This window comes from Balaenoptera physalus, assembly GCF_965194825.1.
Source record: "Balaenoptera physalus genome assembly, chromosome: 3".
NCBI classification, from domain to species: Eukaryota; Metazoa; Chordata; class Mammalia; order Artiodactyla; family Balaenopteridae; genus Balaenoptera; species Balaenoptera physalus.
In genome coordinates, this window is record NC_138890.1 from 107,625,098 (window position 1) to 107,652,124 (window position 27,027).

At 34.5% G+C, this 27,027-nt stretch overlaps 1 long non-coding RNA gene across 1 annotated transcript; it reads left to right on the plus strand.

Moving 5' to 3' along the window:
• The first annotated feature begins 587 nt into the window (after nt 1-587).
• Nucleotides 588-24,913, plus strand: LOC309657540. The gene is made up of 2 exons (XR_014261842.1): nt 588-2,292; nt 2,603-24,913. It is a non-coding gene; the product is annotated as an uncharacterized lncRNA (long non-coding RNA).
• Nucleotides 24,914-27,027: the final 2,114 nt, after the last annotated feature.

Consider the following 27,027-nt stretch of genomic DNA (forward strand, 5'->3'; position numbering starts at 1 on the left):
TCTTCCCTAAAGGAAGGAATGGAAAATTGTCAATATTCTTAAGAATTTTAGAGCAGGGGACAATGGAATGCTTTTTTATTCATTGCCGCTTGTACTAACTACTTGATATTAAGGACTCTTATTTTCATTATTTCAATAATTCTTTCTTAATTTGAAAGAAATCCTCCTTTTACTCTAATCAGCAGCAACTATGATTATTAGAAACTGATTAGAAGTGATGAAGAATCTCAGTTTTTCTTCATTGCCTTAACAGAATCATAGGACTTCAGAACTGGAAAGAGTCCTGAAGATTTATTCCAATAGCCCCAATGCCTGTCAAAAACTTGTTGCCACAAAACATCATATAGGACATTAAAAATGCAAATTTCTGAGACTCACCTGCCTTAGAGTAATTAAACCAGAATCTTCAGGGCATGGTCCAGTTATCTGCAACAAAAGGAATTCTGATGAGGAGCTGGACTGGGAACTGGTGAATTGAATTGACTCTTCTTCTGTTAGGGAAAATGCATCTCAGATACCATGTTCATGCAGGTATATGCTGTCGGAGTTGGAAATAAAATCTGGATTTATCTTTTCTTAGTCTAGTGCTCTTTCTGATACACCATACTGTTTCACATTAGTAATTTATTTGTGAGATATTTTTTAGTTCTAGGCAACCTATGGCAATGTTCGTTCAAATCTTTTATATTTATAATAGAATTCTCCTCAAAGCCAGTTTATAAATTGTGTGAAAAAATCATAAAATTTTAACCCAGTGGCTTACTTAGAATGCTCTTTCATTCTTTTTTTGCCAATTTTGACTCTGAATGACAGTTGGTTTTATCCCAATTCCAATCCATCATCAAAGGTTCACTGTTGTCCTTAATGGAATCTACTTAAGAGTGTGTTCTACAATTCTGAGTTGCCAAAATATTTTAAAAATAGTATATCCTTGGAGTTAATATCTAGCCTCTGTAAAATACTTATTTTGAAGAAAACAGGTATTTAAGGCATTGAATTCTGCCCAAGATGATTCAAACAACCCTTTCTATTCACACCTTTGGATTATTCCACTTTTTTCAGTTTTAAACCATAGTACAGTGAACATCCCCTACATACATCTATATTAGTGCCTATAGTTATTAAAATTTTAAATATGTATAATCTCTAACCCAACTGTTGTACACCTAGTAACTTATACAAATTCTTAAAGATGAGAAACTTAAAACCATACCCAAAGCAGAAAGACGGTATTTCCATTCTCACTTATATTCATCTTCTAGAGGATTCCATTATCCATTGATCTAGCACATATTCTGGCTAATAATTATAGCAATTTAGAGTGCTATCTACTGTATGACTTATTTTTCTTTCATTCTTTTGTCTGTTAGTTCAGTTGGTTATGCTGCACATGAAACAAAGTCATGGCTCAATACATGTGTATATTCACATATACCTATTTACAACCTGTGTCATACCATTTACAAGAACATCAAAATATATGAAAAATTTAAGGACAAATTTAACCAGAAGAATGCAAGATCTGTTCAGTGAAAACTACAAAGCATTAATGAGAAAAACTAAAGACCTAGATAAATGAGGAGGTACGCTGTGTTCATGAATTGGAAGAATCAACATTGTTAAGATGTCAATACTCCCAAATTTATCTATAGAGGCAATGCAATCCCAACCAAATTCCATCAGTTTCTTAAAAAGAAAATATCAAGATGATTCTAAATGTATATGGAAATCCAAAGACCTAGATTAGCAAAACAAGTTTGAAAAAACAATTCATACTACTTATTTGAAGACTTAAATATAAGCTACAATAATTAAAACAAAGTGGTATTGATATAAGTGTAGACATGTAAATTAATGAAACAGAATAGAAAGAAGTATATCTGCACAACAGTTGTTAATCGACAACCTATAATTCAGAGGTTTCCTTTCTAGGGATTTATCCTGAGAAAACAGAGATACTAAGATTTATCTACAGAGATGTTAAACTTAGCATTATTTTTAATAATAAAAAATTAGAAATAATATAATCAAGAATAGGAAACAAAAAAATTTTTGGAATATCTGTATGATGGAATAAGATTATAACAGTACAGTCATTTAATGCTATAAATTTCTCTAAGTCATGATTCAGCAAACCTTTTCTGTATTTACTAGAGACAATATGCAAGAAGTTAGTGCGGCTATGTTCCAATAAAACTTTATTTACAAAAATACCTGACGGGCAGACTTTGGCCCACAGGCTTCAGTTTGCTAACTGCTTTAGCTGCTTCCCATAAAGTTTGATAATGGGGTGTTTCCATTTTTTTTTTTTTTAAAGATTTATTGATTGATTGATTGATTGATTGCCATGTTGGGTCTTCGTTTCTGTGCTAGGGCTTCCTCTAGTTGTGGCAAGTGGGGGCCACTCTTCATCGCGTTGCGCGGGCCTCTCACTATCGTGGCCTCTCTTGTTGCGGAGCACAGACTCCAGACGCGCAGGCTCAGTAGTTGTGGCTCACGGGCCTAGTTGCTCCGTGGCATGTGGGATCTTCCCAGATCAGGGCTCGAACCCGTGTCCCCTGCATTAGCAGGCAGATTCTCAACCACTGCGCCACCAGGGAAGCCCTCCATTTTTATTTAGTTAGAAATGCTGTCTAATTTTCCTTTTAATTTATTCTTTGGTCCATGGTTTTGTTAAAATTGTGTTATTTAGTTTTCAAATATTTGGAAATTTTACAGATATCTTTCAGTTGTTTAGCTAACTTAATTCCACTGTGTTCAGAGACTGTAACTTGATTAGAATTCTTTTAAATTTATTGTACTTTTTTTATGGTCTGGAAAATGATCTATCTTGGTAAATGTTCATTTGAAAAGAATGCACATTCTGCTGTTGTTGAGTGGAATGTTTTACAAACATCTATCAGGTCATGTCGATTAATATTTTTCAAATCTTCTACATCCTTATTGATTTTCTGTCTTCTTATCTTACAACTATTAACAGAGGGATTTAAAAATTTCTGACTATAAAAAATTGTGGATTAGTCTGTTTTTTCTTGTAGTTCTATTAATTTTTTGCTTTCTATATCATGAAACTTTTCCCCTTCTGTCTGAAAGACTCCCTTTAACATTTTTCATAGTGTATATCTGCTGATGATGAAAATTTTCAGCTTTTCTATGTCTAAAAACAATCTTTATTCTACCGTCTTTTTTGAAAGATAGTTTCAATGCGTGTAGCATTCTTGATCGACATTAAAAAAATTCTCTCAGCATTTTAAAGATAAAGCTCCACTCTCCTCTTGCTTGCATTGTTTCTGACAAGAAATCTATCATCTTTATGTCTGTTCCTCTTTATATAATGTATCTTTTCTCCCTTGTTCTTTCTCACTGATTATTGGGCAGTTTGGTTGGTGTAGTTTTCTTCATGTATCCTGTGCTTGGGGTTCACTTAGCTTCTTAAATCCACTGGCTTATAGTTTTCATCAAATTTGGAACATTTTCATCTATTATTTCTTTTAATGTTACTTATTGCTCCCCTTCCCTCTTTTGAGAACTCCAATTGTGTGTTTATTAGGCTGCTTTAATTTTTCTCCACAGGCCCCCAATGGTCTTTTTAAATTTCTTTGAGTCATTTTTCTCTCTCTGGTTCAGTTTGGATAGTTTCTATTGCTGTGTCTTCAAGAACACTATTTTTTCCTTCTGCAGTGCATAATCTGCTGTTATTCCATACAGTGTGTTTCTCATTGTACACATGGAAGTTTTCATCTCTAAGTTCAATTTGGGTCTTCTTTTGTATCTTCCATGTCTGTACTTGTTCAATTTTTTTCTCTAGCTGTTGAATACATGGAATACAGGTATTATAGTAACTGTTTAATATCTTTGTCTGATAATTCTAACATCTGTGTCTGTTCTTGGTCAGTTTGGATTAATTCATTTTTCTCCTTATTATGGATCATATTTGCCTACTTCTTTGCATACCTGAAAATTTTTAATCAGGTTCAGACATTGTGCATTTGACCTTGTTGAGTGCTGGATGTTTTTGTATTTCTATAAATTTTCTTGAGCTTTGCTGGTACATGCAGTTAAATTACTTGGGACCAGTTTTGTTCCTTTGGGTCTTGCTTAAGACTTGGTAGGCAGGACCAGAGCCCCAGTTAGTTTAGTGCTCTTTATTCCCTACTACTGAGGCGAGACCCTCCACACTGTGCCTCATGAATCATGAAATTTTCCAGTTTGACTTGTGGGAACAGGCACTGTTTCTGGCCCTGTGTAAGTGCCAAATATTGCTTCCTCTAATCCTTTCAGGTAGTTCTTTCCTTGGCCTTGGGAATTTTCTTTATGTGCATGTGGTGGTGGAGCTATCTCTGTAGACCTTTGAGTACTTTCTCTGTGAAACTTTTTCCTCTCTGGTATTCTACCTTCATAATCCAGCCTCCTTGGAATTCCCAGATTGTCAGCAACAAATCCTGGGATCTAATACAGTATCTAAAACATGGGAACTTCCACGGGAATTAGATCAAATAACAATTTTTGGTTAAAACATTTCTGCCCTTGCCACAAACAAATTAGAGGCTTTCCACTTGAGTAACACATTCATGGAAATATCATTGATTTTTCTCAAGGAAAATATCAATTCATCAATTTATCATGATGCATTAGCTTTAAAAGATCACAAGATAAGCACTATTTACTCTGCTTTCAATGGCAATAATACAGGGCATTATAAATATGTATTTGAATTAGTATGAAGATATATATAGATATATAATATGGACTTATATTTAAAATCCATTATATTGGTGGTTCTTAACCTGGTGTGTGTCAAAATCACCTGGGGAACTGGCTTGTACCTAAAAGATTCCAGTTTTATCAGTGCCCTCCAGGTGATTCTACTGGGGTTAATCCACAGGTAAAATTTAGAGGATCAGTTTTCTGTTCTGCAAAATGGGGGAAATGGATATTCTCTACCTCACTGGCTTGTTATGAGACTCAGTGAAATAATGCATTCAAAGCATGTAATTCAGTTGTTGCATACAATGAATGCTTAAATATTATGTAAAATAGATTTTCTCAAGGAAAGATATACATGTATACAAGAGATAATTTGTTGTTTGCCTTCAGACAGTGATAATTTCTACCTGATCTCTGGGATTTCCTGTTACCTTAACCCAGAGTTGTCTCTAATGGCTGTTAAATTACTGAGAATTTAGGAAATGAGAAGTTTTCTATTAACAGATATAAATGTAAGTAATTGGGGATTAGAACCACAGTGGAAAATAGGCAAGTGAGAATAACTGGGAAGTGGGGTGAATTTAACTACAGGAGTTATACAGAGTGTTTTCTTCAAGAAAGTGAGTTCCATGGGGTGTTCAGCTTAGAAGATTTCTTCATAATATTTTGAGAACCCAAGTAAATCTTTTCTCTAGGCACATAGGCACTTTTACCTCATTTTATTTCCTTGGATGGAATCAAGACTTGGATAATAGCAGATAGAGAGGTGTGGGAACATTAGTATTAGAAAAGAGCTAGTTTTCCTAATACTCATCTAGGAATCTAGGTTTTTGCCAGCTATATTAAGTTATAATTCTGCAAAACTGCCTCAGGTGAACTTAAGGTGCAAGTCTCTAAAAGCTCATCTGGGAGTATAAGGTTTCTATTAACAGACTCTACTCAAGTCACACTTTATTCTCATAATGTACCAGGAAATATAGGTCAATAATAGAAGTGGGAAAATCCTATGATCATCTAAAAATTAGATCAAGTAAGAAGGTAAAACCGTTTAACAGTGAAAGTATCCACTGTGAAATGTATTACAAACAAGGAGATCTCCCTTGTTTATGATTGTCCCATAATATGTATGTCTGGGGAATGATTTCTTTTATTAATAACCACTCCTCTAGAATGTATTGAGCTCTTAGAGGGTGTAGTTCACTACTTTGCATGAGACATGGTGGGAATTTCAATAAAAGAAGAATAATATATCTTCCAAATGTCCACAAAATTAAAAAAGAAGACTCAAAACTTAAAATTCCTCAGCAGTATCTTAACTATATCCAACATAAATGAATAAAAGATTCACTCTTTGCTCCAAATCTGAAACTTTTCAGTCTACATTTAAGCATATTCAGAATTCATTATTTAGAAGTTATTATGAAAAAACCCCATAGATCTGATGCCCAAAGATCCAAAACACTATAGTGTATGCTTATAATTTTCAACGATAGATTTGTTATAAGTATCAACAAGAGTAATTTTACCTACCAGTAATTAACCCCCCAGGCACCTCCCAAATTCATGATATTGTACATTAATACATGAAATGTGCTTTGAGCTTGGTTAATGACATGTAGAATCAATTGTTCTATGTCCAAAAATAAAGCTAGATAATTAAAAGAAAAAAAATCTTCTGTTGGAATTGAGACATCACAAGGGCACTTACACTGTAGATTGTGTATGTGTATAGATTGTAGGGGGAAAGTGTTTTAGTGAAATAAAGGTAAGAAAATGATTGCACTAGCTACAAAAGCTGAAATTGTGTTTCATTTTCAAAACAACTTTCATTTTGATAAGAGTGATGTTAGATATTTTTTCCACACCATTTACCTAGCTCTTCTCTTTATTCAATTATTTAGCAATGATAAGTCAAATAGCATTTAGTTTACCAAGGTTTGTGTAGTACCCATTTGTTGAAATCAAAAATGATTTATGGCATGCAAAAAAAAAAAAAACTTCTGTGTACTAGGCCTAATTAATTATATTTATAGCAGACAGTAAATATTTCTGTACATACTAATTATACTTTAACCATTATACCTGAAAACAGACTGATTTAAATGGCATAGCCACGAAGGACATTGTTAATAAAGTTAGGACATGGAAATAACCATATCTGATTTTTGGAAAGATATGAAAATCAAGTATTTCTATTTTAAAGAAATGATTTAAATATATATTTATTTTCTCCTTCAATTTTACCTAGTAAGTCAATGCCCACTTCAAAAAATTATATGCACATCTTTTGGAGATACAGTATTTTAGTGGAATATCTAACCTATTTTGTAAAGCCCAAGCTTTTTTCCCACAGACGTTTGCAGTAAGTGGTGAAATACCAATGTCCAATTTGAAACAGTCATGAATATCCGTTGGCAGCTCCTGAGTAGATGTATTTTTCTTCCTGAAGAGGTTGTGCTGTGCACCTCAAACACATTCGACCTCAGGCCTATTGAGAAATCATCTTTGTAAGCAGGGTGGATTTAACAGTACCTTCCTCACAGGTTTATGTGTTTAATTAGCTGACAGAACAGTCGGAACAGTAGGGGCTGAAGACTTGCAAGGGAAAATAATGTGAAAGTGCAGCATAGTTCTGATTGTGTCAAGCACTGTTAATAACAAAAAGTGAAGAAGGGAATTAACTGAACTTTTTCATTTTTTAAAGAATCCAAATTTCATTACCCACCTGGTTATAATCAACTGTAGATCCCACAAACCACTCACTCAGGGAAAAAAATGCCCCAGTTTCAGACAGTATATCTGAGCTCAGGTCAGTGAAGCCAAACTGAAAACTAGGGATGAAGTTGTGGTCCTGAAGGTAGTGAATGAAAGTGAGATTGATGTAGTCTAACTCTAGCTCTCATTTTATATTTTCGGTATCTAAATGTGAGCTCAAGAAACCATTTCCACGTGTCACATGCTTTGTTGTAGCCCAGATATTATGTATTTCTCTTATCTTTTAACGAAATTCTCTTTTATTTTAAAAATATACATATTCAAGATAATGCTTTTATGAGCATATATGTTTATTATAGGAAATAGCCACACAAATAAATAATATTAACAGCTTATCTATTATATTAAAGCATGGAAATACTTTTTAAATCAATACCTTTATAATTTGCTACCAGAAAAAATGTTGAGTTATATCAAAAACTAAGAAACTGTTTTAACTAGTCTAAACACTGATTTCACTCTTTCATTTTACATGGTGATCACTGATTAATGGTAAAAATGAATTTTGTCAAATTCAGAATTTATTTAAACCTCTTGGGTTATAGTACTTGATTCCATTTGAGCCATATGGGAGTTTAATTTCTTTTCAGATTTTTTTTTAAAGGAAAAAAAAGAAGAGAACATTCTTATTTTAAGAGGGGAAAAATGACTTTGAAGAGATTATACCAAAGATTCTAGGGATTCTTCCACATCAAATAGTTTACAAACTAGGATTTTTTGAGGTGCAATTTGTGAATAATTCCAAAATACTTAAGATTAGACACGATTGGCTTTAACTTTAGGGTGAAATGCATGGAAAACTATCAACTGTTGCAGGATTAAGAAGGAAGTGGCAGGGAATTCCCTGGCAGTCCAGTGGTGCTTTCACTGCAGGGGGCACCGGTTCGATCCTTGGTCAGGGAACTAAGATCCTGAAAGCTGTGCAGCGTGGCCAAAAAAAAAAAAAAAAAAAACAAGGAGGTGGCAAATGCGGAAACCCTTGTCTGAATCCCAAGTAATAGTTACAGATTAAATTATAAATAGTGGTGTCTTAAAATGGTCAAATCATGCAGTCTGCCTTATACTTCTTTGCACCTGGGATGGGACTGGCAAGTCCCACTAGCCATGAAGTTTTCAGAGTTGGAGCATCTGGACTTTGCCTGAAGCCCATAGACCTATCCCAAGTGAGTACCTATAGCACAGTGTCCAAAACTCCTTTATCAATGGAACCTGTAAAAAGCCTTTCTAGGCCTGGAGATGCTGATCCATCAATGGAAACCCAAGGGCAGATTTGAGCACTTAGCGCCGGGGAGAACAATATCAATCCTTTGGATAAAAAGGGTTATTTGAGGGAAAATAAATTTTCTAAGATCAGTCCTTTTTAGACCAGAGCAGATCACCTGTATTTACCTGTCTAGCAGGAATCTAGGGTTTCCAGAAGCAGTGAAGGAACCTGGCCTATGGTCAGAGAAGCCCTATTGCATGGACCAATTGGTACTCATGCTTGCCTATTGGATAGGGTAACATGGCTAATTTCCGTTTTAAAGAGAAGATGGCAGGCGAATTTATTAACATTTTGGATGTAATTGGAAATTGGTTAAAAGCTAAAGACCCTCTCTCCAAGAAAGTCATAAAGTTTCGGAAGGTTTGGACATAGGAATATCCCTGAACTTCAGGATAAAAATCTTTGTCAGTAGGTGGCCACCACTGTGACCTTAGCTTGAAAGTCTTACCTTGTCCCTGGTAATATGTCAGGCTTGGTTTATTGTGGCCTTTTGAGATGGAATCACCATTGAAACATGACAAAAACTGGCTTTTTCATTTGGAATAAAAGGTCTCTCCTCTGGTAATTTAGGCTCTTGGGGGAAATAATCAATAATATTAGGTCTATAATTTTGTGATCAGTGCAATGGTTTATGAATGAAGGACCAATAACAGTAGCATTTACTGAGTGTGCTCTGACAAGTGCTTTATACACATTATCTCATTTAATCCTTATAGCTCTCTGAGGTAGGACTATTATTGTCCCTATTTTACAGATGAGGCTAAATAATTTGCCTGAGGCCACAGAGCTAGAGTGATAAATCCAGGAAAGTTAGAAAACTTGTCGTCTGACTCCAAGCCCTGATGATCTCCATAGCCACAATTTTCTTGTTTAGAATACCCTCCCTTGTATTCTTATAACTTCTGGGAAGGATCAAGAAAGGGAGACTAGCTGGGGGTTGGGGGGTAGGACTGGGGAGGGGTTCCAGGTTGGTAAGAAGGAGATGAGGTCTGATTTTTTAATTGTGGAGATTATTACAGCTTTTTAAATATCCCACTTTAATCCTTCACTAAATGGTAAAGATATCAATCAACACAGACCCACACCTGAATAACTGTTCATGTATACTATCTAAGAGAGGCAGATCAGGCTAGGTGAGTTTGAAAAGACAGGTTCAAGTACAGCACAGGAAAGGTCGGGACAAATCTATAACTGCCACATGAATAAGACTTGCCCAAATTTTCCTATTAAAGTATTGCCCTCTATTTTTTTCTTGTGTTTTGTCCTTGCATAGAAACAGTTGTTAATATTTATTTTTAAATAAACTTTTAAAATATAAATGCAATGAAAAAAATTTCAAGTCACTTACCCAGAAGGTTAAAATACTATCCAGACATTTCTATTACATTGAATAACTAAATAATAATCTGATCTTTGCATCCAGTAAATTTTTATGAACTCAATTTTTATCAAAAGCAGACTTAATAATTCAAAGGCAAGACAAAAGTATGGTTTGGAGTACAGAACAATGGCTATCTGAATATCCTTACTTCAGAGAGCTGCTTTACTTTAATTAAAATAATTTAACATCATTAACACTTTGTTCCTCAAAATAGTTTGTGTGATAAGTATTATCTTTATTTAGAGATGAGAAAAATAAAGCAGGTTATGTTTTATTCAGGATTTTGAAGTAAATCAATGAAAAAAGCCGGTTTTACACTAAGAAAATTAAAAGGAAAATTGAGACAATCATCCGTATAATAAAATCTCAAACTGCCAGTTTTTGCATTGATTGCATTTTGTTCAGATGAAAGGCTTTTTTTTCTTAAAAGCAAATTCCTAAAATAGATATTTTTCTCTTTTTAAGAATGGCATTATTTAATTATGGAACAAGCAAGAAGGCTTTAGACTGACTGACTCATATAACATTTCTTCTGGTACGTCTATTTAAAGAAAGTCATAAAGGGGAAAATCACAGCATGGCAGCTATGTTAATGACTGAAAAAATATAAAGAAGACTTTTTTTCTGTACACAATTAACCCTTTACAACAACTAGATTAAATGCTGTGTTTGCTAACTCTATTTTCCAAAAATTTTCTAAAATGAATTTAAATTCCCAAACTTGAAAACGACATTCCACAGCATTAACAACAAACTAATACATTATTCTAAGGTTTATTTAATAACTAACCGATTTTCAAAAAAGCTTTTTTTGGACAGAAATTAAATACAAAGACTGGAAGTGTGGGTGTCAGTGCTCCTGAGAAGGAGATATAAATATATGTTTTCATTTGCAAAACCACACACTGTGATTTTCTCTATAAAGAGTGGAGAATAGGAACTATAGCTGTATCCCTTTACTCTCCCATCTGCCTCTTTGAGAAAAAAAATCTAGCCTCTTTGTTTCCTAACATGCAATGCGAAAACACAGTAGTATGTGATTTTCCTGCGGAACGATTTCCTTTTCTTAAATCGCAGTAGGAACCTAGAATCCTCACTTGTTCTTAACTTCCTATTTTGGCATCTCAGCAATCCAAGAAAAAGGAATTCTGTTTTTTGGGGTTTTTTTTATTCTCTTTTTTTTTCCTTCTGAGGAGAGGGTGAACTGGCTTGAAACTACAAGATGAACTTGAACACATCATGACAGTTGTTGGGAATGAGTGAGTTGCTTTGTGATCCCCTCACCAGCTGCTGTCACTTGAAGTGTGGATGCCAGAGAAACTATTGTACAATGAGTACAGGCATCCTCTTGAAGAAAAAAGAGAACAGTATAAACCACCACATTAATTGGACAAAATGTAAAATCAATAAAAATAAATGAGGTGGGAACCAAAGCAGATGGATACCAGCAGCTTTCCTCTTTCCTTCACCAGAGGTTTTCTGTTTAAAACGATTTAGAGAAATGTAATGATGAAGTGAGTAAGCATGACTCTGCTGGTCACAAAACTAGCACTGTTGTTAGTTCACCATCTTGGAAAATATTCGCTAAGCTAATTGGGGCTGACTAACATAATATGGTCTGAATTTGTTCAGGATAAGCAATGATGGATGAAAAACTTAAGTTTGAGTAGCAGTCATGGGTGTAGAATCAGGTGTTACTAGGTTTAGTCATCAAAAATTATTTTTCTATAATAATTTCCTATATCATATAAAATTGCTTTGAAACCTGTGCTCAAACACTGTCCCTGGAAATCTGTACCTGAAAGCTGTATTTTCCTGTTAAAGTCTCGACTGGATCAAAAGCAAACTTCATTTGAAAAACATAAGGTATAAAGTGGTCCATTTTTATGTGTTGTAAATGGAAGCATTCATTGCATAGCATGAAGAAATCAGACTCACAGAACCTTAGAAATAGGTGGAGTTTTCAAACAGAAATAATACGTAATGTCTATCTTTTCAGTTGTTGGCAATTATAAGTAAGAAAAGTTGGATCTCTATTGATCATTTCAGTAGAACACAAATTAACGGTTAAACTTTTCATATACTATCAAGAAACTGGCCTTTTATAACAACATCTTTTTTCATTCTTACTACATACTCCAGATATGAACCAGGTATTAGCTGGAAATATCATCTTACATGATGCAGATGGCAAACGTTTCTCCAGAACAGCACCAGTTTGATGTAAATTGCTCTCCAATGTCCAGGTGCTTAAAGTTATTATTGGTAACATAATCAATGATTGGCATATAAAGATGTGTTTTGTGCCTCATTTCTTTAAAAAAACTCTACTTTTTTTTTATAACCATTTTATATATTCAGGCATGGAGGCGTAAAGAGACAAAAAGCCAGTGTTTGTATTGATCAGAACTGCTTCAACATGCTTAGACGTAAAGTCAAGATATGGAGTAATTTTCAGATCTGCCTGTACAATGATGGTACTAGGATTATTATTTTCAGAAAGCCAGTTGGCTTTTACTCATTGGGGTTTTTGCTATCACTCTGCCTGTTTCTAGATCGGGGTGCAGGTGGATCAGAATTTTCTAAGTTCTAAGAGAAGCACAAGCAGCTAAATTATCATCTATGGAGATACAGGCAGACACAGCCAGGCTAATAATAACAACGACAGAAGAGAGCAGAATCGCAGGGTCTGGGCTGAGCATTAAATCTTTACCTGGACCAAGGTAGCCATGGGTGGGCACCGACTCAACACAAATCTGGAAGTTGTCTCCTCTGGAGGGTGTGGCACAGACCTGGGGATCTGCTATGAAGTAGCAATGGATCACAAGTAGTTAGAGGAGCCCAGGATGGGGAATCCAGCAAATGATGAGCATGGACTCAAAAGGCAGACAGAAGTCTGCTAGGGATTCTGTATCTTGGCATTTATCCTGGAAGGGTATACAATCTATTTGCATGAGGTAAATTCTGACAATCATTCAAAGATTGACTGTAGCCTCAAGAGGCATTAATAAGAGCAAGGAAGGGTCTGGTTCTGGGAAAAACAAAAACATGCTATGGGCAATGATGGGGATAGTTGCCCAAGACAGAAGAAACAAGGCAGAAGCCACTTGGCCAAACTGAAGTAGAAGATCAGAGCCGGTAAAGCAAGTGTGACCTCCCAGAGGAGTAGGGTAAAACTTTTTTTATTTTAATTAATTTTTATTGGATATAGTTGATTTACAATGTTGTATTCGTGTCTGCTATACTGCAAAGTGAACCAGTTATATATATGTATGTATATATATCCACTCTCTTTTAGATTCTTTTCCCATGTAGGCCATTACAGAGTATTGAGCAGAGTTCCCTGTGCTATACAGTAGGTTCTCATTTGTTATCTATTTTATATATAGTAGTGTGTATATGTCAATCCCAATCTCCCAATTTATCCTCCCCCCCACCCCCCTTTTAAAATCCAGTCCTTTTTCTGCCTCCTGGTCTAGTTTGGTGCTCTCAACTAGACCAGGAAGTAACAGGCATATCAAATGACTATCTCTGGAGAGAGGAAGGATTCAGAGTCTGGACGTCTGAGAAATATGCTTGGAAGCATCCTGATGGTGAAAATGGAAAGATTTTCACCAGCTGACTCTGCAAGCAACTGTCTTATGTCCAACTGGTATCTTTTATTGGATTCCCTCATAGACTATACAAATTTCACTTCAGAGGAGATATTAATAGCAGACAAGGCCTCCAATAAAGTCCCCCAGCGCCTACTTTATGCAAAACCAAATTTCACTAGTCACAAGAAAGGGATAATTAAGAGGAAAAGCAAATGAAAGGATCACAGCCCTCCAGAAATGTAAAATCTAATGCCTATGAAGAAAGCAATATTATATGTTCCTCAGTGTGGTAGGAGCTGAGAGCTGAAACTCAGCTCAGACATTAGAGCTGAAAATCTCTTACTGTACTAGAGATAATAGCTTTGAGGCCAAAATATCAGAAAGATATGCAGCCTATGGCTCTAAGAACCAACTCAATACCAGCATACAATACAACAAGCCATACTTCAATATGGTCATACTTTAGCAGTTGCTAAACTATCATAAAAACAAACAACAAACAAATAAGAAGAAAAAATTAAAAGAAACAAAAGTGGGGAGGCAGAAAAAACTAAGACCAGACCTGTCCAGAAGCATAGGAAATTCTCTCTACAGCCAGCAGAAGGAACCAGGGAGGATGAGATAAGGTGAAATGAGTAAGCTTCAGAGTAACTGCCCTCAGGTTAATTTCAGCATCCTAAGGAAGATATGTCTCCAAATTCCCACTCTTCTTAAATTTCGTCTAAATCACAAAGTTAGTATACCTGTTATTTCAGTATTTTAGGAAAGCAGTTTTCCAGATCTATCTTATTTTGATGAACATTTTCTCAAATGACCCAGCTTTCTTTTTTTAAACTGAATGTGTCACACAAAGCTATAGATTGCAGTCATCAGAAATGGAATTTTTTTCCTGAGCTACTAAAAAGATTCCACACTAAATTCTTATCCAAATTCAAAGAGAAATAAAGTGACCCAAGAGGCTGGCATGGCTTTTTGCAGTCAAAATTGGAGAAGCTCACTAAAACTCTTATTGTTAAGAAGCAAAGCTTAGAAGGACTAATTGCAAAGTTCTAAACCATGATTTGAATAAAATACTAGGCACAAACTTGGTGGTAAAATAGTAATCTCTAAGAATAATTTCAGAGCAGCACAAATTTAAAAAATAATAATTTCTCCTAATAGAGAAAATCAGTGATTGGCTACATGTTTTCATTCAATCTTAAAAATCCTTAATAACATAATATAATGTATTTTTTAAAAAATGAATTGGCTGTACAAAAGGCAACATATTCATTGGAAAGCGATGAAGTTCCCACCACGTGTTTAATACAGGGTCTCACGGTCATGATGCTTGTGATTCCCCCTTGGGCATCTTCTAGAGGTGGAGGTGTTAGATGTTTCTGGAACTTGAGAAGTTCAATCAAGGTTAATGTTCTGAGAAAACCCCATTGCTGAAATAAGATTGAGAAACCTGGATTCACTTTCAACATATCTACTGGAATAATTAGTTCATAATGGCAAGACACACCAAGTTATGCACAGCCAAAAATTCTAGAATCCACCTACATTACAAGGCATGACTAGAAATTCACACATACCAAGTGAATCATGGAGCTCCTTCACTGTGGTAACCAGCACTCACAAAACAGTAATAGAATTTTCAGATGGGAAAATATATATCATAAACATATGGTCTCTACTGACAATAGAGAAATTAACTATAAAAGAAAATCAGAAACTCAAAATTTGGCACACACATAAGTCTACATAATTGAAAATGTTATTCAATTTTTAAAGAAAATATATAAAATAACTGCTACTATAATTATCCGGTAATTTTTTTCAAACCCTTTGAAAACATTTAAGCACTGGTGCATAAGCTTTACTTTAAAAACACAATTTTAAATTTGGGAGCATATGTATATTGATACGTTAACTTAATGTTCATGTAACAATAGTCTACATTTTTGTCTCTCGGGACCCAATAGTTTAATTTAAACTTTGCTAAATTAACAATTGAATTCACGTGCGTGGTGATTCAATGTTTTCTGAAGAGTATATTAAATATTAGTCTATATATTAAGGTTTGTTAAATTTTACCTGTTTTGCATATAAACAAAGAAGCCTTGTTGCTCAGTAAGCCTGTGTCCAAAGGGACTATGACTATGAAGTCCAAGTTTTCAAGTTAGGTTTCATGCAGAGCTGCAAGAAACTGTGATCTTGTAAAGGAATGACAGGCAGATATTTGAGATGTGACTACAGGGCAGTGGGATTATTTTAATTAGCATAACCAAACATTTATCAAAATCAAATGTTTCAAAGTGATCATCTTGCTAGGTATTAAATACTCATTTCAGTGATGGTCCCATTGCTCAATCCAGTATTGAATGTCCTCTTTTGATAATTGCCTTCAGAGGCTACTGCCTACTCTTTGGAACATTTTTTTTTTATAATGGGAAATAATCTTTGTCCAATAAAGGAAAATTGACTTTGGGAAACTATATGGAGTTAAGTGTAGTGAACATAGATATCTCTGCTTTGGATTTAAAATTGAAGGATGACTATCAGGTAAGAATATTTTTCTAGCAGCTAATAGTCTCACTTTGAAGGCAATTCCAAAAGAAGAGTTTGGTAAAAGGTTAGGGAGAGGTTAGAGCACTGGCTGCAGTGAAACTTGTGTGCAGACCCTCAGTGCAGCTGCTGTAAAGAAGACTCTCCAAAGGTCTCCTTGCTTCATGGTGGTCAAACTCTGTAAGAAGAGACCAAAGGAGAGTGTTGCTGACTGACTTTTCTATGAAATCTCTCTCGATGGGACTGGGGACGTTAACATTTAGACCGAAACTAAGGAGATCTGACTTTATTTCTCAAATTTTCCCTTTAGGAAGGAGTTTGGCCTCTCTGAATTGTCTTAACAGATGCTTCCAATTTCCCTATGCCGAATGAGAAATTAACGCCTGTACTTAGTGAATATGTGCTGAGCATGAACTGAAAGGCCTTGTCAGGTCAAAAGAACACCTTTAGCTTCTGTATACATATCTTTAGCTTCTATATAGTATCTTGGATATTCTGATAAACAGAAGAGTTACTGATAGTTCATTTTCACCCCAGTGAATTTTAGGGAAACCATAGCCAAGTCCATCCAAATATCTTCAAGTGAAAGCCCCAGGAACAAAGTCAAGAAATCTTACAATTTTACAAAGTTCTATGTGAAAAATATTGTAAAAACTCCTGCCCTGGGAAATTAAATTTTCTTAAATCTTTCAAAAATAGAATTTAGAGAAAACACAAGATTCTCAAAGAGAAGACTCCTCATGTGTAGAAAACACTGTATTAGGTACTTACCAACTTCAGAAATGACAATTGAAACATTGGATCAAAATTTGTTGGACTGAATCTATCACAAATAAACAATATCATGAGTTAGACTTGTCTGAAGAGATGGTTAAAATGTTACTACCAACTCAACCTAAAAAATTCAATATCCATTCCATTGAATTAATATTTCTCTTAGTAACAATATTACTTCAACCAAAATGAAAATTAGCTCTGCCCCTTCCCTCAATAATAAAGTATTACATCTATCACTAGGAAAAATAAACCATATTTAATCCAACAGGAACAATTTTGTGAAATAAATGCTAATAGAATTTAGGGTATTTTCAGCATGGTAGTTCAATTTGAAAATTTTATTCAATTTTTATTTTTATGTCAGATGCATGGGACTATTTGAATGGGAATGTTTTTCTAAGGTATAAGGGAATAATCCTTTGTGTATACATCAATATAATTCTGAAGATTGGTTTTAGCAGAGTCTTTAGAAGATATATGAGAAAAATATATTTTTCTTTAACACTGATGAGTCATTTAAGAAACAAAGCATATGTGATCATGCATAAAAAGTAAAATTCAATGAAAAAGCTGTTTTCTGTGTTCTAAACAGTTTGAAAAAATTAGACAAAATATATGCCTCGTGTCTTTTTTTACTATAGTCCTAATACAAATTGATTGAAATCATTTTGTAACATTGTTAAAACTGCTAAATAAGTAACAATTTGGGCACAGTGTCTAGGAAGATGTAAGCCAAGGAAATTCTAGGCAGAGATCACAGGACTTAGAAGAGCTCATATATGTAATTTGATTACAAAAGGCCCACATAATAAGACGGTAAAAACAGAATTAAATTTCATTTTTAAGGAAAGTGATAGGAATTGGAATTATTATATTTTAGTGTTGAAACCAAAATAATTTCTTACTTGTTTGCAATCTTCAAATGTGATGGAAGAGAAAGAATTCAGGAAAGGCACCTCTAATACATAGCAATATGAATAGGTGGCAAGTCTCAAATATTTATTAGTTTTTCTCACATATGAGAGAGTACTGAGCAAAATTTTGATAATTTTATTATTACAGAGATTTATTATTAAGTAGAATTGTTTCAATATAATTTTCTCAGACAACTTAAAGAAGAGGTAAATTACAGAGTTTTTAAAAATGGAAATCAGAAGGTGTACCTTAAGGACAATTTAAAAAATACTATTATTGCAACTTAAATGGTCAGTTATTTTACATTCTAGCTACTTGCCTAAAATAAGAGGCAATCTAAAATTGCCAATTGGTGACTGTATTAAAAATTTATCAAACATTTAGAGAATAAATCTCAGGTTTCTTTTAGGAAACACAAATCAGCAAAGGAACCGAACTAATCAGTATAAAATTAACAGGCAACACTCACTTGAAAAAAATCAAATCTAATGAAAATAAAATTAGCAACAGATTTTGTCATTTAATTATCTATATTAGATAGCATATAAAAATTTGAAGCTTTTAAACTGGCTTGCAACATTTATAAAAATATATGCACATCTTCATGCTTCAAAAAGAGGCTATTATCCAATGCGTAGCTTGGCAACTTTTTGTTGTTGTTGTTAACTGTTCTGTTCAAAATGCTTTAAGATAATAATTAGATATATTAACTTAAAAGTATTAGGCATACTTAGTACTTTAAAATTTTTATTTAGAGTATAGCATTAAGAAGGTGTGGAAATAAAAATAGACAAATAAAATTTATAAATTATAATACATGATGCCAAACATTTAAGAATATTAAAAGAATGTAATGCCTAACTTCAAAGTTTAAGTTCAAACCCAGGATAGTCCACAAATGGAAAATATTGATTAGCAATAAGAAAGTTTTGAGTAAATTTTTATTATTCAATAATAAAATCTAATTTATAAATGCAATTAAAAATTTTGAAAACTGTGCAAAAATAAGTTATATAATATAAAGAAAAAATTTTGCCTAAAAATAAAGTAATTTTGTAATGTTCTCATTTTCTATGTTTATTGTATCCAACTTAAAAATTTTATTCCTGTGTATATTTTGGAGAGCCATGATTCAGAGAGGATTTTAACAACAAAATGAAAGCCTCTGCATTCATTCCTATGTTTTATATTTTTAAAGGAAATATTATTATTAATGCTTTATTTTCAAGTGGTTACTGCTGGTTTTATCCATTAAAGAGAAAAGAATTCGCCGAGATAAGTTTGTAAATATTTAAACTTCTGTTTCTATTTTGTTCAAGCCTTGATTTCTATAGTCTTCTTAAGACAATGATAGTTGCTGGAGGTTTTTTTTCGAATGTTATTTTCATGGCATATAATGTTTCTACAGATAATTATTTCTCTTAAAGTGAAATGACTCATCTTTGATATCAAACTAATAATTTTCCTAACTGTGATTGTTTTCAATAGCAACACTAGCTGCCTGTAAAAAAAAAAACTATGTAGCTACAATTTCTAGCACAAAAAAGTTGCCTTTACACCTGTATATTTTCTCTCCTCCCTTCCTTCCTTCCTTTCTTCCTTTCATCCATTCTCCTCCCCTCCTCCCCTCTCCCCTCCCTTCCCTTTTCCTCTTCTTTTTTCCTCTCTCCCTTCCTTCCTTCCTTCCTTCCTTTCTTTCTTTCTTTCTTTCTCTCTTTCTTTCTTTCTTTCCTTCTTTTTTTGTAAAGTTATTGAATCAAGTAACTGTCTATAGGGAGGAGCAAATGTTATTACCTATAGTCAACTGGCAAGAAAAATGAAAATCTTTATCACATGAGAAGTATTTAAAGCAAACCGATGTATAAGTAAGGCCTGAGAACAGAGAGAAGTTGTTGCAGTCTAGCATATAAGCTTAATTCTTGTTTAGGAGTTTTTGGTGGAATGTCTTTCCTTTACTTTCTGAAATGCACTCTGCTGATTAAAAAAAAAAAAAAAAGTTGACAGTTAATTAGCACAGAGTCTTATTACAGAAATCTCCTCTAAAGCAGACACATTCAAGTTATACTGAGGTGATTGTCATAAAGGGGTTGTTTGCTGTGGCGCTCACAGATGGCAGAAAAGACAGCCCAGGAACGCAAACAGCCTGATAATCAAGATAGCCTTAAAATATGGGTGAGTTTTCAACTCTGATTCTGGCAGCAGCCTCTTGTCAAATATCTTGAGTTGTTATGTCCAAGTGGTTTACTTTAAAGCAGCCTTGTCATCAAAGGGGTCCCAGAGTCAAGAATAATTATGATAATTACCTAGAATTGCACCCCCCAAATAATCATAATAATAATCCTGAATCTTAACCAAGTATAATATTGTTTGTGCAATACACTGCTACATTCAAAAAGATGAAGTGCTAGACAACTACAATCTATTCTTGACTGACAAAGCTGCTATAATTGTATGACTTTCTGGGATAATGGTTTAAACAAAGGTAAATAGTTAAAAAAGCCCCTTCCCCCCCACCCCCCCAAAAAAAGGATTGGAAAGATTAGCTGTGTTTAGTGCCCACTGATGAAAGCAGTGTTCTCTGATCCATGCTGCTATTGTTGGTTTTAGTTTAGCTCCCTCTCAATCAATATCTAACAGGGCATGATTTAATAAGGTTTTATAATCTCCAAAAATGGGGGTGGGGGAGGGTGGCTGTGGTATTGTCATTCATCAAAGGGGGCCTTTCAGGTTTCTTTGCTTTCACCTGCTGGGACCCATTTGGTCTCTTTCAAAGAGAATGCAATGACAAAATGAATGAGAAATGCTAGAATAAGAGTCCCTTATTCTACCCAATGGTATAATCAATGGGTACTTGTAATCCCTATTGTACCTCACAGAGGTAGTTGTAAGACAATTAAATCTCGCTTCTCAGGCAAATGATTTTGGTAGTTAACCTGAAACAGCCAACAATATTGAAGAGAATGAATGCATTTGAAGCAATGATGTAATAGGATACTGCCTGGCCAGAAAAGCATGCCTGTGTCTTGACGTGTGTTTATGTGTGCGTGTGTGTTTATCTCAATTGTCTATGTCCACAGTTTTCATGGTTCGTAGTCACTTAAATATTACCTGCATAAGTGACTAAGATTTTAAACAATTTTACAATAGGTCTTTGAATTTTCATTTTAAACGAACATGAAAATATTCGTGTTTTTGCAGCATTATACACTCTAAACTGTAGTTTCATAAACAGAAAACATTTACATAGTAAACATCAGTTTGATATGACAACCAATTTAGTTTTAATTTCATTTGCATCAGCTAAATTCAATTTCTCTTTAGCTCCTTAGTTGCTTGAATGTCAAAGGGAGGCTTGTAGTCTTTGAAAGACTTATGTGCTCATTTCAGTCCATATTATTTATCCACCTTCAGTTGTGTGGACTTCATATTCTATTTCAGGTATTGTCTATCAAGAAATCTTATGGTTTACCCTTGCCAAGAAAGAATAAAAATGTGACCAGTCATAAAATTGCACAGTGCACACAAATTCTAAAGATTTGTGAAGAAAAACTATACTCTTGTTGAGAAGTCCTGTGCCTATTAATAAACATTAAATAACAAAGGGAGCAAAGAGATTGCTATATCAGATACACAATGATGCATTTTTAAGTAATTTTAATATTAAAGGACTCTTCCTTTAAAATAGTTTAAATATTCTTTTAATTTCTCTTCCATCTCATTTATGTTGAAAATGCCCACATTCCTTTGCCAAAGTTCTCGGAGAAACCTCAATGTTATTATTTACAGTAACTCCCAACTTTATTCTTGAGGCAAAATCTTACATGTAATTAACACACAAACATGTAATAAACACACTTTTATCTCTGGAGGTACACATTTTCTTTTCCACCTGAAGCGTTTTTAATAAGGACTTACTGATTTGGGAGATCTGTACCCGAAAAATATATTGACCCAGCCACACAGATATCCACCGATGTGTGCTCTATGCAAGTGCATATGTATTTTCATTAAGTTATGCAGATATGTAGCTACCTTATATGTAAATAAAATAGCTCTTCATTGATGCTTATACACATAATTCTTTCAATTGTCTTTAAATATTGAAAAGCAGCTCTCGGGGAACTAGAAATGTTATATGACTTCCAAGGCAGAAATATTTGGTATCAGAATTCTACATACTTTTAGATTATTTTTTAAACCTGTTATTTTGCTATGTTTAGATCATACGAGAATAAAGAAATCCACTAGAAAAATGACCTGAATAAAACGATGTATTCTCTCATAATGCTGAGTTTAGGGAAGAGAGTCAGGAAGACACCTGACTCCTCTGGCTACTTCCAAACGAGCCTCGCTAATTGGGGTAACCCAAGCCAATGGCCAATTGAAAAACTCGAGGTCAGGTGTTTTATTACTGGGATAGTATTCAAAAAAATGACTGTCAGGGGTGAACGAAGAATTATGTCAAGAGCATTCAGCATTACTGCCACTAAAGAGAGAGGAGGGTAAAAACATTGCGAAGAAAAACATGTCATTTTCTAAATGAGCTAGGGGAGGAGGCTAGGGCAATAATGTGGCCTTCAGCTGTTGGCTTATTATTAGGTTGCCATCCCCATGATCTACATCTGCGTTAGGCAGAAATAGTTTTAATACAGTGGCACTCTACTACTTTGCTTTCTTGTGGAGTAAAAAATAGCTGCGAAGAACATGCAGATGAGGTTTGTTCTTTGTGGTTGTTTGTTTCCCCATCTCCTTTGCTATTTTCCTGGTTCTATAGCCAATCTTAGCATTGTTGTCTGATTTGCCATGGAACAGTGAACATCGCTTTTCCTAGCCAAATCATCCAGTGTTAAATGGTATGTGATACAGATCAATAGGGCATCTACAGCTGTACAAAAAGGGCAATGTTGTTTCTATTAACAGTTTTGAAAGAGTGTGGCCTAGTGGTTAAAGGATTAAACTGGGTATTGAGGTTTTTGATGTCTTGAATTCTAATTCTACCTAAGCTATTGGATTCCTGATGAAGTTGTCAGCAAGCAATTTCATTTTTCACTCTCTCTTTCTGGAAAATGATGAAAGTGATCCACAGGGTTAGATACTTGGCCTGTCATGTGATCATTCAGTGAACAATGAGAATCTGCAGGACTGGTGAGGAAGACTGGGAAAACATCCTGGTGACTTCAATATGTATGTTCCTTCAAACCTTCGCTCAGATTAAGTGCTCCTATTGTTTTTCACATGAGGCTTCCATGCTCCAGGCTCTTCTTCCATCTTGCCTGAGCCCGTTTAGCAGCAACTTCACATTTATATATTTGGAATTTCAGTCAAACTGGGGCGAGGACTTGTTTTGGTTCTGGTTACCTGCATTCTCCTTCAGGAACAGGATTCTACAGTCTTATTTCATGTGAGCCTCTCGTCAGTGGCATTTTAATCAACTTTAATGTAGGAAATAGCTTTGGAAAAGCTGTTGGCTTTTTGTTGTCATTGCCAATACCAGGTGCAAACGGTTGTTCGTAAAGATTAGCAACGTGCCTCCCTCTCTATTTCAGCTTGGGGAGAGGCCTGTGTGAATGTATGTGTGCCCACGTGTCCATGTGTGAGAGAGAAAGAGAGGCACAGAGGCAGAGAGAAAAGTTTTAGAAAATTGTATATCGTTGTTAACTCAAGCTAACTTTTGAAAGGATGATAGGCCCTCGTATTACATTTCCTGCTCAGATTTCTAGATTCCAGTTGATCTGAACCCTTTCTTCCTTCCTCCTTCTCTCTCTCTCTTTCTCCCCCCCCCTTCCCAGTTGATTTCAGAAAAATGTTACATGTTTTGTAAACAATTCACTCAAGCAGCAAATCAGAGAAGGAGCAAAGTGACATATTATTCTTGGTGTAGTCAAATAACATGGGTCCAACCTTAATTTAATCAAATGTTGGTGGTTTAGTTTAGTTTAGTTTTATTTCACTTTGTTTTGTTCTATTTGTTGGGTATTATGCTCAGTAGAAGTGGAAATGTAGTCCTGGGTAGTTGAAGACTGGTGAAAAACCAAAAGTTCTGAGGCTGAAGGGACTGGGAGACTGTGGCTTCCACAGTGGGCTTGGGGCACAGCTCAGCCTCAGTCACAGATTCAGCGTTTACAGCAGTGCATTGTGAGAAGGCACATGGAGAAAACACTTGGGAAACTAGAATTAATATATTGATAAAGTAGTTGCTCTGATTCTTAGGTTAGCTGACTTAACCACTGAAGTTTCTGTGAAGGAAGTAAATGAAACAGCCAACAAACAAGTAGCATTCTTTCCCCAAATCAATGGTGAATTTTTAATCATTTCTTCTACATTTTGCATACTAAAGAGATATGAGTTTTAGGCACCTCAAGATGCTGCAGTGCTTTCTATGGCCTGTATGCTTTCTATGGTCTTCTTTAGTTTTCATTTTTCGAATTTATTCCAACTTAAGATTTTTATTTAAAAAATATAATTCAAATTTATGATACTCCAAACCACAAAATGTTAATTTTTTGAGTGTGCTTTTTCCCCAAAGAAGTATATTTATTTTATTAACAGTTTCCAAATTATTAATGGGTCTCTGTTTGGTTTTTCTTAAAGATATACAATGGCTTTGTAGAATTCTGACCACAAGCATGAAATAAAAAAATCACTAGATGAGAGAAGTTTAGGAGCTTATTTCTATGTAATCACTTCTCTGCTATTAATATGTTCTCTTTATTGTCACAGAATGAAAGTGACATTTAATTATTTGAACATTCAATTATTAAATTATTGCTATTTAGTTAATTGGTTGGCCAAATAAGCCAACCAATATTAAAGGGAAAAAAGCCTCTCTGGAAAACAAAACAAAAACCAAGAAAAGTCTTTTTTTAAGTAAGATTCTGATCAGTAGATTTTCTTTATATTTTATAACACTAACACTACAGAAAACCAACTGGCAAATGAGAATGTAATGCATTACTGATCATTTAAAGTACTAGTTAAGTCTGCTTGGTGTGACTCCAAATATAATATGAATGTGGTCTTTTCTGCTTGACCTAGTGCACCTACAAAAGCATTTACAAAGTTCTGTTTTTCCCAGGTAGTTTTTGTGTAAAATGATGTTGCAAGCTTTATCAAACTCTTTGAATATATGAATACAAAAAGCACAAAATATCAGTCTGTGTTGCTTCTACCCTCTACCCCTCTACCATGAAAACCTGGGAGTGTCTGCGTTTTCCATTTTATGGAAATAGTTTCGTCATTTATTCACATGGGAGTCCAAATTTTAAAAAAAAATTTAAAAAACATTTTCACTGAAATAATTAACTGCAGTCATTATGGACGCAAAGTCCCTCTCAGAACCAGGGGAAAGCTATTATTTTTCAGCAAGTGATCTAACAGGACTGAGCAGGCAGTTTCTATAGCATATATACTCCCAGGTGGCTTTTCAAGCATAAAGTGACTTTCTGCTCCACTGGTGTTAAATAGTCAGACACCACAAAAAACTTAGCTGCCACTCACAATCAGTTGAAATCATACTTCTAGAAATTGTCTTAGATCCGTATATAAAATCACTCACTTTAAAAGTATTAAACCATTAGTCTGTATTATATCCCGTATGACCAACTGTGAATTACACAGAATGTCTAAGGAAAGCAAATCAGTAATGTGCACATAAGGCTCCTATTTCAAGATATCTTTATCTATCCATCTATTTTATAGCAACTCATGTAACAGTAATGGAGTTTTGGAGATTCTACCAAAAGTGTAGATTTTAAATGGTACCAAAGATTAGAGCCAATTAAAACATGACTCACAGGACTCAATTCACGGATCTATTTAATATGACAAATTAAGTTCCCATAAACTAAAAATACACAGGGTAAAAAGACATAACATTGCCTATGAAGCAAGTTTTGCCAAGTTGTCCATTTGGTCTCCAATATTTTTATTTTAAAGAGGTGTGATTACATTTTATTGAATCCTTATTTTTCTAAATGTTTTAATTGAATGTCACCATAAAATCTCTGGTTTTCACAAATTCATTGAAATCAGGGCTAAGAAGATATCCAAAAAATGATAATCTCCCTCTGAGACACTACACAAAGGGGAAAAAAAGAAGCCTTTTCAACGGTGGCTCAAAACTATTAATAAAAAAAAATGTTTTTAGAAATCTTTCAGATTTTGAACTGGTATGGTATTATATCAAAACTACAAAACCCATTATATATATAAACATAGCTATATCAATAGCACATGAAATAAATTATGCAGTTCAGTTTGCCAATGTGTAATATAATTTTTGATCATATGTAAATTTGCTATAAGAGGTTTTAAAAGGAATCTTTTCAGATATACCCCAAACTACAACAGATTTGTCATTCATGCACTGCTGAGCATAGAGGCCTAATTTTACCTTTTTGCTATTATTTTAAATTAAGGCACTTATCCAAAAGATCAAAACAGCTTTTACAATGGACATTTTGTGAAGCGAGATTGTGATAATATCTGGAGGAATATGGTAATTGTTGCTGTCGTGGAGGCCCAGGGAGGTATATGCCTTATGTGTATATCATATATCAGGAAGCTGGAAATGCACTCCTTATAAAAGTATATCTCAAAGTTTGGAGGGAAGATTAGAAGATGATGGTCAGGCAGAAGCATTACATGAAGCAAAACACTGCATTTGAAAAGCAGGAACAAAAATATTTCCTTTTGCTTTGCTGGTAACAAGTATTAAAAGAGGACAACCGCCATTCGGACAGCAGTTTTAAATCCAGCTTTTCATATCACCGTCCGTAACGAGGGACCCCACGATATCAGATGAAGAAAGACAAAGAGAATTTTTGATGAAAAAAAAAATCGGGGAAGAGAGCAAGATGACTGAGAATATGCAAACTTTGTCTGCAGTGGTTTGAGCACCGGGCTGATGCTGAAGAAACTTCTCTTTCCCTCTCACTACCTATTAAAGGAGGCTGCAGACAAATAGCAGCCTAGCCCCTAAAAAGCTGAAAGGTCAAGTTCTCAGGAAGCCCCTGTAAATACTGAAATGATTTTTTACTATTCCAAATTTAATTCGACATTTT